The sequence below is a fragment of the Fundulus heteroclitus genome, unplaced genomic scaffold (genome assembly GCF_011125445.2).
Source record: "Fundulus heteroclitus isolate FHET01 unplaced genomic scaffold, MU-UCD_Fhet_4.1 scaffold_149, whole genome shotgun sequence".
NCBI classification, from domain to species: Eukaryota; Metazoa; Chordata; class Actinopteri; order Cyprinodontiformes; family Fundulidae; genus Fundulus; species Fundulus heteroclitus.
Window position 1 is genome coordinate 249,758 of NW_023396561.1, and position 14,703 is coordinate 264,460.

General features: G+C 39.1%; 1 non-coding gene across 2 annotated transcripts; it reads right to left on the bottom strand.

Annotated features, from left to right (window-relative positions):
• Positions 1 to 1,635: 1,635 nt before the first annotated feature.
• On the bottom strand, positions 1,636 to 10,635 carry LOC105921911. Of its 2 annotated transcripts, none has more exons than XR_004928444.1 (7): positions 10,487 to 10,635; positions 7,814 to 7,943; positions 7,603 to 7,699; positions 5,302 to 5,447; positions 2,523 to 2,660; positions 2,332 to 2,440; positions 1,636 to 1,928 (listed from the first exon to the last, which is right to left on the bottom strand). It is a non-coding gene; the product is annotated as an uncharacterized LOC105921911 (transcript). The 2 variants fall into 2 exon arrangements; XR_004928443.1 differs by having other exon boundaries at positions 7,814 to 7,921; positions 10,487 to 10,634.
• Between the last annotated feature and the right edge of the window lie 4,068 nt (positions 10,636 to 14,703).

Genomic DNA, 14,703 nt, shown 5'->3' on the forward strand with positions numbered 1-14,703 from the left:
CAATCACTTAATCTAGATGGACTTAACTTGGCCTCTGGTAATAAAGTAAAAAATCTCAATGTTATTTTTGACCAAGACATGTCATTTAAATCCCATTAAACAGGTTTCCAGAGTTTCCTTTTTTCACCTCCAGAATATCGCCAAAATTAGAAACTGTTAAGGAGTGATGCTGAAAAACTGGTCCATGCATTTGTTACTTCAAGGCTGGACTATTGTAATTCTTTACTATCAGGAAGTCCACAAAATGCAGTTCAAAGTCTTCAGCTCATCCAAAATGCTGCAGCAAGAGTTCTGATGAAAATCAACAAGCAGGATCATATTTCTCCAATTTTATATTCCCTTCAGGCGCTTCCTGTTAAATCAAGAATATAATTTAAAATTCTTCTTCTAACGTATAAAGCCCTTAATAATCAAGCTCCATCATATATCAGAGCTCTGGTTACCCCGTATGTTCCTAACAGAGCACTTCGCTCTCAGACTGCAGGTCTGCTGGTGGTTCCTAGAGTCTCTAAAAGTAGAATGGGAGGCAGATCCTTTAGGCTCCTCTCCTGTGGAACCAACTCCCAGTTTTGGTCTGTGCGGCAGACACCCAGTCTACTTTTAAGCCTGGGCTTAAAACTTTCCTTTTTGACAAAGCGTATAGTTAGAGTGGCTCATGTTACCCTGAGCTACCTCTATAGTAATGCTATAGGCTTAGGCTACTGGAGGACATCAGGGCCTATTTTTCTCACTCTACTGAGTTCTACTGTTCTCCAGTTTTGCATTGCATTACATTGAAATGACTGTTGTCATTTCAGCTTTTAACTTTTTGTTCTCTGTCATTTTTCTCTTCATAGAAGGTACATCTGGTCTGGCGTTCTGTTATCTGAGACATCATCCAAGGAAGACAGATCATCCGCTATTACCATCTAATGTAGAACTGATTACTGGATCAATGTGTGCTTCTGTGCTTTTTTGTCTGTCTTGTTGTGTCTCTGCTCTATCTTCTGTAACCCCCGGTCGGTCGAGGCAGATGACCGTTCATACTAAGCCCAGTTCTGCAGGAGGTTTTTTCTTCCCGCTAAGAGTGTTTTTTTTTTACCACTGTCGCTTCATGCTTGCTCAGTATGGGGTATTGCTGCAAAGCCATGGAAAACGCAGTGGACTCTGACACTTTACAAAGTTGACGATTTTGACTTCGTAAAGTGCCTCAAGATGACATGTTTCATGAATTGGTGCTATATAAATAAAATTGAATTGAATTGAACATGGACGGATGGATGGGATACTAAGCTTTCAAAAAGTTTTTTAAAATTGTTTTAAGTTTATCAGGAAAAACAAACAAACATTGTAAGCTTTTTAAGATGATCGCTTTTTTAAAGCTTATTAGAAATAGGTTATTAACATTTTGAGTAAAGTTAAATAGTCTTTTAGGGCTTTTGAACCTTGTGTGTTTGCCAGGTGTTTTTGGCTTTGAGTAAAAATTAATCCATAGTTCAGCAAGAGGATTTTTAAGCTAATGTTGCGAGGAAAGGAGACTGATCTGAAAAAATTAAATATGTATTTTCTTTTTGTTCATGTAATACTTTGTTGTGTCTTTTGCATGTTGCACCTCAACACCAAGAGAAAATCCTTTATTTCTTTCATAAAGACAACTTTTTTTTCAATGCTTAAGATTTTATTTGGAAAAAGGTTACAAGTTCTAGGTAACTTTCTCTAAAGTGTCCAAAATAGATGCTGTTATTAAAAGCTCAGGGTTCAAGCCCCCCAAAATGTGTAAAGTTTAAGCTGAAACACAGAAGAAAAAATGAGAAATGACAGACTGATGGCCACATTGACAATGTCTGCTGAGGACTTGTTGCTCTTTCCAGACTAATAGAGGATTTTCCCACAGACAGATGGGAGCTTTCTGTCACACTGGAGGGCCTCTACACATCCTGAGCCGCTCCCTGCAAACAGAGGAAAAGAACATTTGCTCCTTATTTTCAACAGCTTTTGACACAGTGAGAGTTGATTTTGTTGCCATTTTCTTTTTTACACAACAGTGTTTGATTTACTCTTTATTCTGGTTTAATAGTGTTTTAACATATTATTATTATTATTATTATTATTATTATTATTATTATTATTATTATTATTATTATTTGCATATTATTGAGCTGTTTCAGTACTGTACAGCCCTTTGGTTAAACTCTTTTTTTGCATGCACTTTATAACTAAAACGGATTTGGAACATTCAGTCGAACTGCACAACATTTTGCACATAAACAGAAGTGACGATGGCGTCTTTGTGTGAAAACTGAATCAATAAACTCAGTCCAAACTGAAATTAAAAGTTTGAGTTTGATTTACCATCAAGAATGAGCTGCAAGCAGTTGTTCTCTTGGTGGGTCGATTCTCCAGAACAGAACTCAGAGATGCCAAGGGAGAAAATATTCTCCTCCCAGGACCAAGTCGAATTCTACGGGACAAAACGAAACCTGCTAGAGATTAGATTAATCTATCAAATCCATTTTCAAACTGTGTGATGATGAATCTGCTACCGCTGTTGCTCTGCTGCCTCCAACCCAAACTCGTCCATCAAGGTGCCCAGCTTTTTTCATCTCCCTGTAAATCTCCCAAGTTTGCGTGTCAGTAAAGACAGAAGCGAGTGAATGTTGACCTTTGGCATAACAATTTCTCTGAAAAAAAATAGAACAGGAAGAGTGCAGTGCTCAGAAACAGGATAGCAAGCAACAACAACTAAAAGATACCGTAACACAAATTTAAAAACCTCATTCTTTCTTTGAATGCATCGTTGTGTCTAAACTGCCTATAAAATTCATCATGCTGGTCTTTAAGGAAATGTATTAGATGACACAGTCATGTGACATGATTTAAGGTTCACATTTTTCATGGTAGTTAGCAGAAACACAATGGTCAGTTTCAGCCAAAGGCGAGAGGTCACTGCAGCCGGCTATGAAATTGTACATTTCAAGCTCCACATGCACTTCCTATTCACTCTTCCTGCTTCCTGTGAGCAGTTCCTTGATTGGAACCTCTGATTCAGCTTATACTTTGGCTCAATCCGAATACCCTTATAGAGCAAAGAGTCTTTAGCCAAAGCGGAAGTGCGTCAGCGGTTGCCATGATAAGTGCTGTCTTAATAGTGCAGTCAGTAAAGAGGGAGGTAGGAAAATTGCCCTGAATGCTCCCTTCCACGGCTAGTTTTGCCTGGGGACATTGCAACGTCCCTTACCGGCGCTAAGAACCCTTAGGTATCCCACAATCCATTGCGTGACATGACGTATAAGCACAGCCACCTCACGGAAATCAACAAAAATGTCCGAAGAGAAGAGAGCGCACACTTTGTAGTTCATTTTCAGAAGGCTTTAGGCCCGGACTTGACTCGCATCATCGATGTGCGTTTCTGTCAAGTAAAGGCTGACTTAAAGGCTTACCTTTAAGTCAGCCTTTACATGACTCAAAGGTTGTCCGAAATCGGCACATCAGTCCGAAGCTCCTTTCCTTCCCACAATAGTATTCTTATTGTTGACCCTGTGAAAGTTTAAGGAACGGGAGCTTGCAGCGAGGAGTCTTAGACTTGTTTTAACTGTTAGTCAGAGTTGCATCAACAAGCACATATCTGAACGAAATTTCGTCGCAATGGTTCAGGAATGGTACAGAATCAAAACAGGAGTTTTATTGTCTGTATAAAATTAACAGACTTGCTGCCAAAAAGAAATAAATGTGTATAAAAAGGTAACTAAAATAAAAATTGGTAAGAACTGTGATCAGACCATGTATTGCTCATTGTGAAAAAGGAGTGTTACACCCCTGGAGCTGACTGAACCAGTGTGTGAGTGGTGGAGAAGGAGGGGGTGAGGGCGTGGGGTTAATTTGAGTTTAGCAATATTGGGAGATAGGGGAAGAAGCTGTTGTGGCCCCGGGCTGCTTTGCTCTGCGGGGCCCGACGTTCCCAGACCCCAGGAGAGAGAACAGTTTGTTTTGTGGGTGGGAGGTGTCTTTGATGATATTCTGGGCTCTGGTCAGCTGGCGTCATTTTGCAACACATTTAATCGAAAGAAGTGGTGTCTGGGCGTTGCCAGGTCAGGGTGTTCGTCATCTACACCCCCAGAAACTTAGTAGTGCTGGGTTTTCCTGTTACTAGAGCTGCTTAGTTTTCATCCACCTCTGGCTGCTCTGTTTTCTCTGTGGTTTGCTTGGACATTTTGGTTATTTTGTCACATCAAATGTCCCCTTAACGATTGTGGCTGATTGTTTGCTCAGACACAGCCCAGACCTCTGTGATTACAGGACATTCTTTAGTTGCAGTCAGGGATTTGACACATGCAACAACAGGGATGCTTCCAGAAAAAAAAAAAAAAAAACACAGGTTTACGGAGCTGTTTGACAACAGAGAGAATGGATGGATGAAAATGTACCTTCGTCAAGCAGAGTCCTAGCACTTACTCTTGGAGGTAAAAATCTTATTGAAAGCTGCATTTTCATGAATGTGTGACTGTTAGTTTCCCCACAGAGATGGATATGAACATCGACATCTATGCGTTGGGCACAGAACCACTCACACATGCACAGGATGCCTGATATTGATAATGCTTTCTTTAAACGTGACTTTAATACCTTCTTCTGTGATTTAAATGAAACAATATTGATTTAAGGCTTATGACCCAACCACACTTCTACTGCACCTGAGTTTCAGGGGTTATGGGGGGGTCCACACAGGCAGTAAGACTGATTTAGCAGAAAGAGCAGAGGCAAGCAGAGGAATGAAGTCCTGGCTTACAGGACATCTAAATCTAAACTATCGCAAAGTTACGCATAGCAAGACAGCACAGATGCTATCTTAAATCTTATCGGTGAAGATTGTATTTGCTGATGCATTCAAACAAAATCAAGATTTTAACAAGTGGAACACCAATCGCTTGGTGTTACGCAGGTGGCTGAGAAATTTGTTTAACATAGGGAAAAATTTCTCGTAACACGTTTGAGTTTCTATTAATGACAGCATGAATATATGTGAACTAAAGCGTCCTTTTTGAGATTTGGGGCAAATTAAAAACAGTATATTGTGTATTACGGAGGACTGTTATTTCATAGAAAGAAAATCTAAAAGGTTAAATTTATCTTATATCAGGACTGTGAAGGCAGTTAAGAATACTTAGGCACTAAACCAAGAACATGAACTGACTTAATTTTTAAAAAACATAAACTAATCACAGTACGAGGTTTAACAGTGAATTTGCACATCGTGTATATCTAATGTACAATTATTAATATGAGGTTTTGTTTTAAACCTATTTATTCATAAGGAAGAGTTACCCTGGCTTCCTCCCAGGTCAGATTTTGAGGAACAAAGAGGAGGCACTGAGTGCTGTGCATCGTCCATCCATCAGGACAAGTGAAGCCATAAGGATTATCTCCACCTCCTGGGGTTGTAGTCTCAGGAAATTTGGTGACTGGAAGGTCTGCACACACATGATGAAACGTAGCTGTTAGAGCCTTCAATGAATAATCGTCACATGTTAAAACAATTAGAATTTTATTCTTATCGCCCACAATCAGTTAAAAAGTTGTTAACCAGAATGATATGTGGGTGGGTGTAAATCAAGGCTTTTAAACTTCATTGTTCCCAAACTTCCATGATCTTAACCTAAGTTAACTTTCTTTTTCTGAATCCAGACAATTGAACAAAGGATGCTTAATATGGAATCTCATTGTTTAAAAAGGTGCAAAGTTCAGGTTTTGAAGTTAAATACTATTTCCCTTCCCATACATGCCCTTATAATTGCCTGACGTGTAAAATGAGTTATGCTCTGTTTAACGGAGTTTCCTTTATAGGCTGGATTAGTCGTTTATCAGAAAGTGATTTGGGCGAATCCTCACCCTGCTATATTGTTGAGTCTCCACCGTACTCGATGCCTTGGCAAGAGAACATGGGCTGACTTCAATATTTATAGCTTTCTTACCTCAAAAGACATTACGTCTCTAAACATAAGACCCGTGCAGCAGATACTTTTCCTCTTCTCCCTTACACGTAAAATACTGGTGTCACTTCAACTCTTCTCCAGAGGGGACAGACGACTTCAAAAAAATCCTGGAACATACGCTATGGTCCTTTAAAGCAGAAATTACTCTCGTAATCAGGCTCTTTGACTTAGTTTATGAAGCAACCTCTTTAAAGTTTTTTATTTAATTCAGTTAAGTTTATTTATGTAGTGCTGATGTAGAACCAATGATATCAAAAGGTTCCTGAAACTCAAGCATCAAGGCTGATGCAGACAGCAAACAATCAAATGAAGGCATAATCAGAAAACTGAATGCAACCTAGTTGACAGTTGTAAAAAGGCAAATTTCACATAATTTCTGTGCTCATTATTGTTACTAAGGTGTTGCCACACAGGTTAATTTATTTATGTCTCTTTCCCCCGATGACCTGGCCAGCTAGGCTATCACTGAGTGCAAAACCGAAACCTCAGTTCAGACCCGCTTGAAATATTTTTTTAATAAACAATCCACACAGTCCGTTCTGTCTCGCTGGAGCCCCTCCACCTCCCAAAACTACTGAATTGTTTTCGTGGGCAACATAAAGTCATCCAAAGCACTGCAACATGGCTCCAGGGCCACATTTTGAACACCCCTGCTTTAGGTTTAGTTTCTAACTAATTTAATTTGTTCTGTTCTCTGTATTTTAGTTAATCCTCTAGGTCAGTGTTAAAATACCCCCCGCCCCCCCTCCCCCCCTCCCGGTTTGTAATTCCCTGTGGTTAGCTCATTTTCATCCAATGTCATTCTCCACCCTCACCTCAGTATGTAAACTGGCTGGTTGTTCATGGGTATTCCTGTTACTTTACCTATGCTCCATGTCCCGTGAAAGAATTGTATGTTTTCTGTTTTATTATTAAACCTTATTTAACTGTAATGCTCATCCCTGGTCTCTGTCTGCATTTTGGGCATTCTTCAATCCCACATCACATGACTGGTTATGACAATAAATTGCAAGAATGCAGACACAAAAGAAATGTAATGGTAAATGGACTGAATTTATATAGCACTTTTCCAGTCATGCTGACCACCCAAATCACTGTACATTATAGCCACATTCACCCAGTCACTATCACTAACGCGCACACATTTATACACCAAGACGCAGCTCGGTAGGCAACTTGGGGTTAAGTGCCTTGCCCAGGGGCACATCGACATGTGGCAAAGGGAAGCTGGAATTGAACCTGCAACCTTCTGGTTCCCAGACGACTACTCAACCCATCAAGCCACAGTCGCCCAAGACAGCTTTTTGAGGATAACAGACCTGAAAAACAACCTTTACAACTAAAATATTAAATAATTGCTCAGAATGCAAATGAAAAAATAAAAATTGCCAAATATATGTTTTTGAATTTGTTGCAAATCCAAATTATTCATTTAGCTGAAGAGAAATATCTGTGAAAGACTTACAGCTTGTGATTGAAAAAAAAGGGATATTAGACATACAAAGAACCTACTGAGCTCTCTTTTCATAGATTCATTTTCAAAAGGAAATGTTATTGAGAGCTTTATAGAATTTACATTTTCTGCAGAGATATTACTGATATTACTATACACATTGCTGCAGTAAATACTCACACAAGGCATGGGCCAAAGTCAAAATGACCAAACCAAACCCACACAACCTCAGCATCCTTATGGTGGAGATGTTTAGGTTCAACCTGAGGTGATAAATCTATTAAAGAGAGATAGAAACTTAACTTCAATGATGAACATTAATATAACATAAAATTTAACAAAATAAAACATAGAACATCAACAAATTTGTGGCAAAGAAATCCCTTATTACCTTTCTCTCTGTTGAGTTTCAAACTGTAGCTTGAATGTGCTTTGAAAGCTTTTCAATGGTGAGGTAGAAGGATCACGCTTCCCTTCTAAATATTCCAATTCACAGGCACTGAAACAGGATCAGACTCAACCTTAGTACCAAAGACAGGAAGGCAGATAGATTTAATCAAGACTATTCCTGAGGAACTCCAGTTCACTAATCAGTCATGGCCCTGAACAAACAACATCCTAAGAAATATTCAGTGGCAGCTTAAACTGCTCATATTTTTAGCCAGCAACTGAATCACATGTGAATTCGAACAAAGAATGCATGTGGCAAAATTTATTAAGAGGGAAACATTATAAAAAACTTCCTCGTGGAAAACAGCTGAACCCAAGATTATTGATACCCTTGACTGATGTTTAAAGTGATCGTTGAAATTTTCCCACCATGTTTCTTCTGACTGAAAATAATGTTAATGTTCAAAATAAGTGTTAATGACTTGAATCTGATAGCGAATATGTGGAGGTAGTTTAAGATTAGGGTGATGCAATAGGCCATTCCTCAAATGACGACAGATTGCAAAATTTAGACGTGTGCATCGCGGTCATCTTGTGGTTGTATAAACGTAGAGCGGTAAAGCTTCAATAGTTTACTTGTATCTGTCAAAAAGTGAAGAGATCTGTCCTGAATATCTTCTCAACAGACAGTAATATGGCAACAACAAAACACTGCTGCCGGTATATGCCGGAGTGACTCGTGATTTGATGATCATGACCACATGAAGGACGTTTTTTTTTCTCCATTGATTCTCCAAAGCCCTAAAGGATTGCTGAGAAATGTTAGCGTTGGATAAGGGCTTGTAACCGAGAGGACTTTATTGTGGAATATGTCCAAAGACACCTGTATGTCGTCTCTACATTTCCTTGGTCGTAAGGAGCCAACGCTTGAACGTCCAGACCTGAAACCAGCAACTGCAGCATCTGTGCAGGTAGGATACATTTATTTGGCTTTTTTCACAGCAGAATGGGGGGAGGCAGTTATCCCTGTGTTTGTCCGTCTTGGGCTCCTTTGCTCTGGGGGTCCTTTTGGGCATCTGGGGTTTCCCCCGGAGTCTACTTCAGCGCTCTGGGGGGGCTGGTCTTTGGCTCCCCACAGCCACTATTGAGCACTTTTTCTTATGGATAAATGTTACATATACAAGTGCACTCTCACAGACACCTACAGACTACCTACTTACAGATTCACTGCTTTACAGAAAAAAACGTATTAGCTCTGGCTGTCACTAAATACATCTTCTGTTAAATAATGCATATTTTTCAGTGATGTTTTCAAAGCGTTGGTTGTTTTTACCTTTAATACTTCATCGGCTGGTTTTGCTGTTCTTTTTATATCTCTCTGCAGGTGCTGAAGCAGACTCCAAGGACGATATCTTGTACTCTCTTTTTCCTCTATATTTTTTGTCACCTTTCTCCCTTTTAGCGTTTTTCTCATATTTTTCTCTTCCTTTTCTTCCTCTTTTACCTTTCTGTCACATCAGATAGGACACGTTGTTTTTAATTATATCTTTATACCATCCCAACAAAATGTTACTATATTGACACATGACCTAATCGCAATATGGAACAGCTTGAAGTGATTTCTGGCTAGTTACAGTCACAGTGGTACATTCAATGGAAAGTTTGCACATCCAGCTGGTGACCAATGATTTTCATCATGGTAACACAAATGATATGAAATGACACGCACACACAAACACAATGTTTTATGACAACAGAGATAAGCTAAGCACAGTACACATGTTGCAAATGTTGAAAACGTATGCTATTCTCATTGCTCAGTGCAGAAGAAGCATCCTCCACTGAAAAAACGGATCTAAAAACAAGTAAAATGTTCTCAAAGTTAGTCTATTTGTCCTTGATTTGAGCCAGTAAATAAGATCATCTGCCAATGGAATGAGTATCTTTACCCCTAGAATAAGATAATTAGACATCCTGCACTTGAAATAAGATGATGGAGCTGAATTGTTCCTATTTTAAGTGGAAAAATCTTATTCCATTGGCAAATAGTCTTATTTAGCTGCTCAAATCAAGGACAAATACACTCGTTTCATGAAAATTGTACTTATTTTTAGTTCTGTTTTTGCAGTGTCCAGATTGCTCTCCTCCATTCATGAACTAATAGCAGCAGATTTGCTGGTCCTGATCTTCCCCACATTTGTGTACTAAAACAGAAACACACAAATAAAACAATCTCATAAAACCATCCCCTTTTCACCCTCATCTTTCAGATAATATTTCTGACACAATTACGGTATAATCCGAATTTAAAAACAGCACCATAGCAATTTTAGGGAGGAGGCCTTACATCATATTCTGAGACTCCAGGGGCTCTGATCATTTATAATACCAAGTTTAATTTAAAAAGTAATAACGGCAAAAGTAGGTGCGGGCATGGCTTAGCTTGCTTGTGATGATCAAAATAGTAAAGTAAATAATTAAGTTATGCAAGTCCAAAGTTTCTGTGACAAACAAGTGAACAGAACTGGTTTCTGCTGGAAGTGAGGCAATGCATCCCACAGCCTCTGCATACTAATCTGCTGATGCAACTGCTAGCATGTTTTTACATGTCACAAAGAAACAACTTAGTACAGACACGGAAAGAGAAGGAAACATAAGAGCTTCGATCACTTACCACCTCTGGTCCTGCTGGAGACGCAGGAAGAGACCCACGACAAGATGACCTGGAAAAGCTCAACTAATATTGACAAATGCAAAAAACAAACAAAAAAATAAAGCACACTCCTTTCTGCAGTGAGGTTAAGGGGCGTGTCTGTGTTGCAACAATGCCAGCTGTGATTGCCTGTTAATGGGAAGCCTACCAAAAGGGGATTGGCTATTGGGCAGCCAAGCTGGAGATAATTCAAATAAACAACAGAGCAGAATCATCTGTCCCAGCACTTGCACAAAAACATAGTTGTATGAAATGATTTATTGATTTAGAGAGATGTCATGTAGAAATAACTATTATGCAAGAAAAAAAACATGTAACACATTACTGATTTCTCAAAGGCTCCAGCCTATTGTATGACATGAAAGATTTGCACAAATGAAATACTAAAACATTATTGATACAGTCAGAACAGAAGATGTTACTCATCATAGTCAAATTAAACAGACAGTTTAGATGACGGTCTACATATTACTGCAAACCAGTGTTGAAAAAAGCTTTCTGCCTTTATCTTTTTCAAATGTAACAGGTTTGGAGCCACCAGCTGCATCTGGCTGATTAGCAATTCAGTTCAACTTATTTATAAAAGTAGAGCAAAAATATTAAATATTACTAAAATATTTATACTTTCCATATTATATTTTTCTTTTCTATATAGTTTTCAATTCAGTTTATTTATATACTACAAAATCACAAGTGCTTTGCAGAGTCATCCCTATCAAGTCCTTCAGATACATTGGTTAAAACATTTTCTGTCAAAGGATACCCAGCATATTGCATCAAGTCACTGACCTGCAACATTCACTCCTCCACTGCCCCATTTCAGAAAGCTAGGTTGCAGTCATTTCTGGGGTAAATTCCTGCATATTTTGGCTTTTCCCTTTCAGGAGGCACAGAAGCATTTACCCTGAGTCAAACTTTGACAGCTAATTACTCACTGAAGCAACCCTGCTACCAAGCAGAGTTCAATGGGTTAACGCTAAGTTTAACCCATTGAACAAGATCTGCACAAGAATGCGTATTAGTAAGGTGTGTCCTTTTCTGGAGGGGCCAGTATGCTGGAGCACAGATACTCCACAGAAATCTGTGTGAGGAGAGAATGATCAGATCATGATTAAGTGTCTTATTGTTTCTGGATTAATATATTTTCAATCGTTACCATTTTTTGCATTTATTTATCTCAATATTCTCAGCCCACACATTGCTCCTGTAACAAGGGGATGCTTCAACTTAAAATTTAAACAAGGCCTATATGATTAATATAAAAGGAGATTAGCACAAATTCTACAACTACAAGAAAATCAGTGTCAACTCATTTTTAGAAGGATGGTTGAAGCCAAATTCTGGCAAAAAGATGAAGGAACATATCAGTTATTTCGATAACTCGCCATCCCATCATTAATTGTATATGTTGATTAGGGCTAATTAATATGTTAGCTGGTTAAGGCTAAACATAAAAATGGATTATAACTGGACCTGACCTGATTAAACTGTATTTTCATACTGCCACCTCCTTTTAATGCCTGTTGGGTTGCACCTACACACAAAACAATGCACCCCGCATTTTTTTGGTTGTTGAATGAGTGTAGTGTGGGAGCGCAGCTTTAAATCTCCATCAAAAAACATTCATATTGCTCATATGATATGACAGAGTGGGGTAAAACTACTCAGATTAGCTGCTTTCTACTCAGGGTAGATTGGCCATTCTGTCTTAAATTGGGTCCTGGATGAACATGTAGTGACAGTGGAGAGTTTCTGGTACTTTTTTGTTGACTGGCAACAATCCCTCATATCGGACATGCATGTAGGAACAGTGGAGAAGAAAACCCCCCTTTAACAGGAAGAAACGTCCAGCAGAACCAGAACCTTGCTCAGTGTGAACGGCCACCTGAGTGACTAGGGGTTTGAGAAGACGACACAAAAGTAAAAGGATAATGGCAGACTAGCGCAAATTGTGGGTTCATCTAGGACAGAAAAACAGCTAAGCAAGTAAGCTATGAACCAGATTTCGAACTAGTCAGCGTAACAGACTAATTTGTGAACGTAAGACTTTGATCAGCACGTTATGGCCATTCTCTGAGCTGTTTCCAATGTAGAAATGCTAGAACCTCAAATACAATCAGCTGGTGGATCACTTCAGAAATAGCATCAGATGGAAAGTAAAGAGCAATCCAACATGGTGATAAAAAAAGAACTAAGCTAAGATATTTGGACTTCATTTCATAACCATGTACACAAGCAATGGGTACATTAATGATTTGACTTAGTTGGAGCGAGCCATTCAGAATGGATACTAGAGCTGATAACTGGTGGTAAGTGGACCTCTAGTGTACAGGAATAGACCAGAACATTCCGAATTGGGCTAAGAGGTTGTGTCAGGAGGCAAAGAACATGCTTTATATAATATGATACAATACACCTTTACCGTCAGAACAAGTCTGAAATTTCTCTTGCATCACACCACTTTTGTTCACCTAGTTGTAAACAATACCAAATTCAAAAAGTCCACAGTTGTGAAACGAGTAGATGATTATAATCTACTCTTGTTGATTTTGTATGATCAATTTTAAGATTGACTGATGTATAAAAAGCATTTTTCAGTTTAACCCTATTAAACTATGGAGCCCTGTATCGTCGACCTGATGGTAAGAGTCTGTGTCCATGATTTGGAGCATAGTTAAGGTTAGAGGTGATGTTTTTAGCTAATCTGGTAGTTTAGTTTATCATGGCAGGAGGATTTGTGAAGTTTATCACCTGGATGGCTGACAGCATTGGAGCAAATTTTAATTTGATAAAAAAGTTTCGATTTCTCAGCAACAGACATAATTTTATACCACACGGTATTACTATACTGCCAAAGCACCAATCATCAATGAGATTTACAACTAAAGAACTTCTTCACTTCCTCAAAAGGACCTCAGGTGTTGAAAGAAATATATCCTTGGTTTTGTCTTTTTATAGACCAAATGGGGTTTTTCCAAGACAACAGATCTTGACTCCTAAGTATTTATACAGCAGCACCTGATTGATTTCCTCAACATGAATGGAAATTAAAACGTAATGAACATCAGATGGTGATCCAAACATTTTTCTTCAGTTTTTGATGTATTGATTTTAATTGCATTTGAGTTAGTCCATTGAACAACGACATCAACACCTTGTTATTGCAGCCCTCGGTTTGTCTGAGGCATAAATAAAGCAAGCAGAACTGTGTAGTCAGAGTATTTCAATATGTATTGATCGGGTGTGTCTATAAAGCAATCATCGGTGTAAGACATGAATAAAACAGATGAACTCACACATCCCTGGGGAGCTCTGGCATTGGTTGTGACAGAAGAAAATATGGTTTTGTGAACTCTAACTATTTGGAGTCTGTTTGTTAGGAAAGAGGCATGACAGTTAATAAAACATACATTTAGTCCCTTTTTGATAAATTTTCTTTCACTTCAGAAAGAAAGCCTTTGCCTATGTATGACGTTTGTGAGCTTGTGAGTGATTTGATATGGATCAACTTTGTCCTGAGATGCACCAACATAAATTATAGAGTAATGTCTGACATGTTGTAGGCATGCAAGACAACATTACCAGCAATGGTTGGAGTAGGAGGGTCTGTGACAGAGTCTTGTGTTACCGAAGTGTCATGATCTCAGCACTAGTGCTAGTCTGATTACCATCTAACACACCTGTTTAGCTCTGCCCTGTTTCTCATTAACCCTCATCAGATCCACCGGCACCTCTTACTATATAACCAGCCCTCAGACCAGTCACTAGTGCCAGATTATTATGATCCTTTGGTGAGTTTATTCCAGCGGTTTTCTGTATCCTGTCTGCCTGTTACCTGACCTGTTCTGTCTATGGATTTTCTGATTCTGCCTTGCCCCTGTCGGACCTCATTACCTGCCTGTTGCCTGACCTATTCTGCCTTCTAATTCTCTGGGCCTTATCTGACCTGTTTCTGTGCCCTGACATTGCCTTTTGGATTCTGCTTCGGATTTTTCCTGGATCTCAGATCACCTGGCTCTGACCTGAACCTGCTTTCGGACTACGGACTCTGGTTTATCGTCCTGCCTGCCACTGTCATCACGGTTCTGCCCCTTCGCCTGTCTTCCAACTACCGCACTCTAACCAGTCTCTGGAGAGACCTCCGTAGGGTTTTCCCGACTGGACCCCTGATCGCTCTG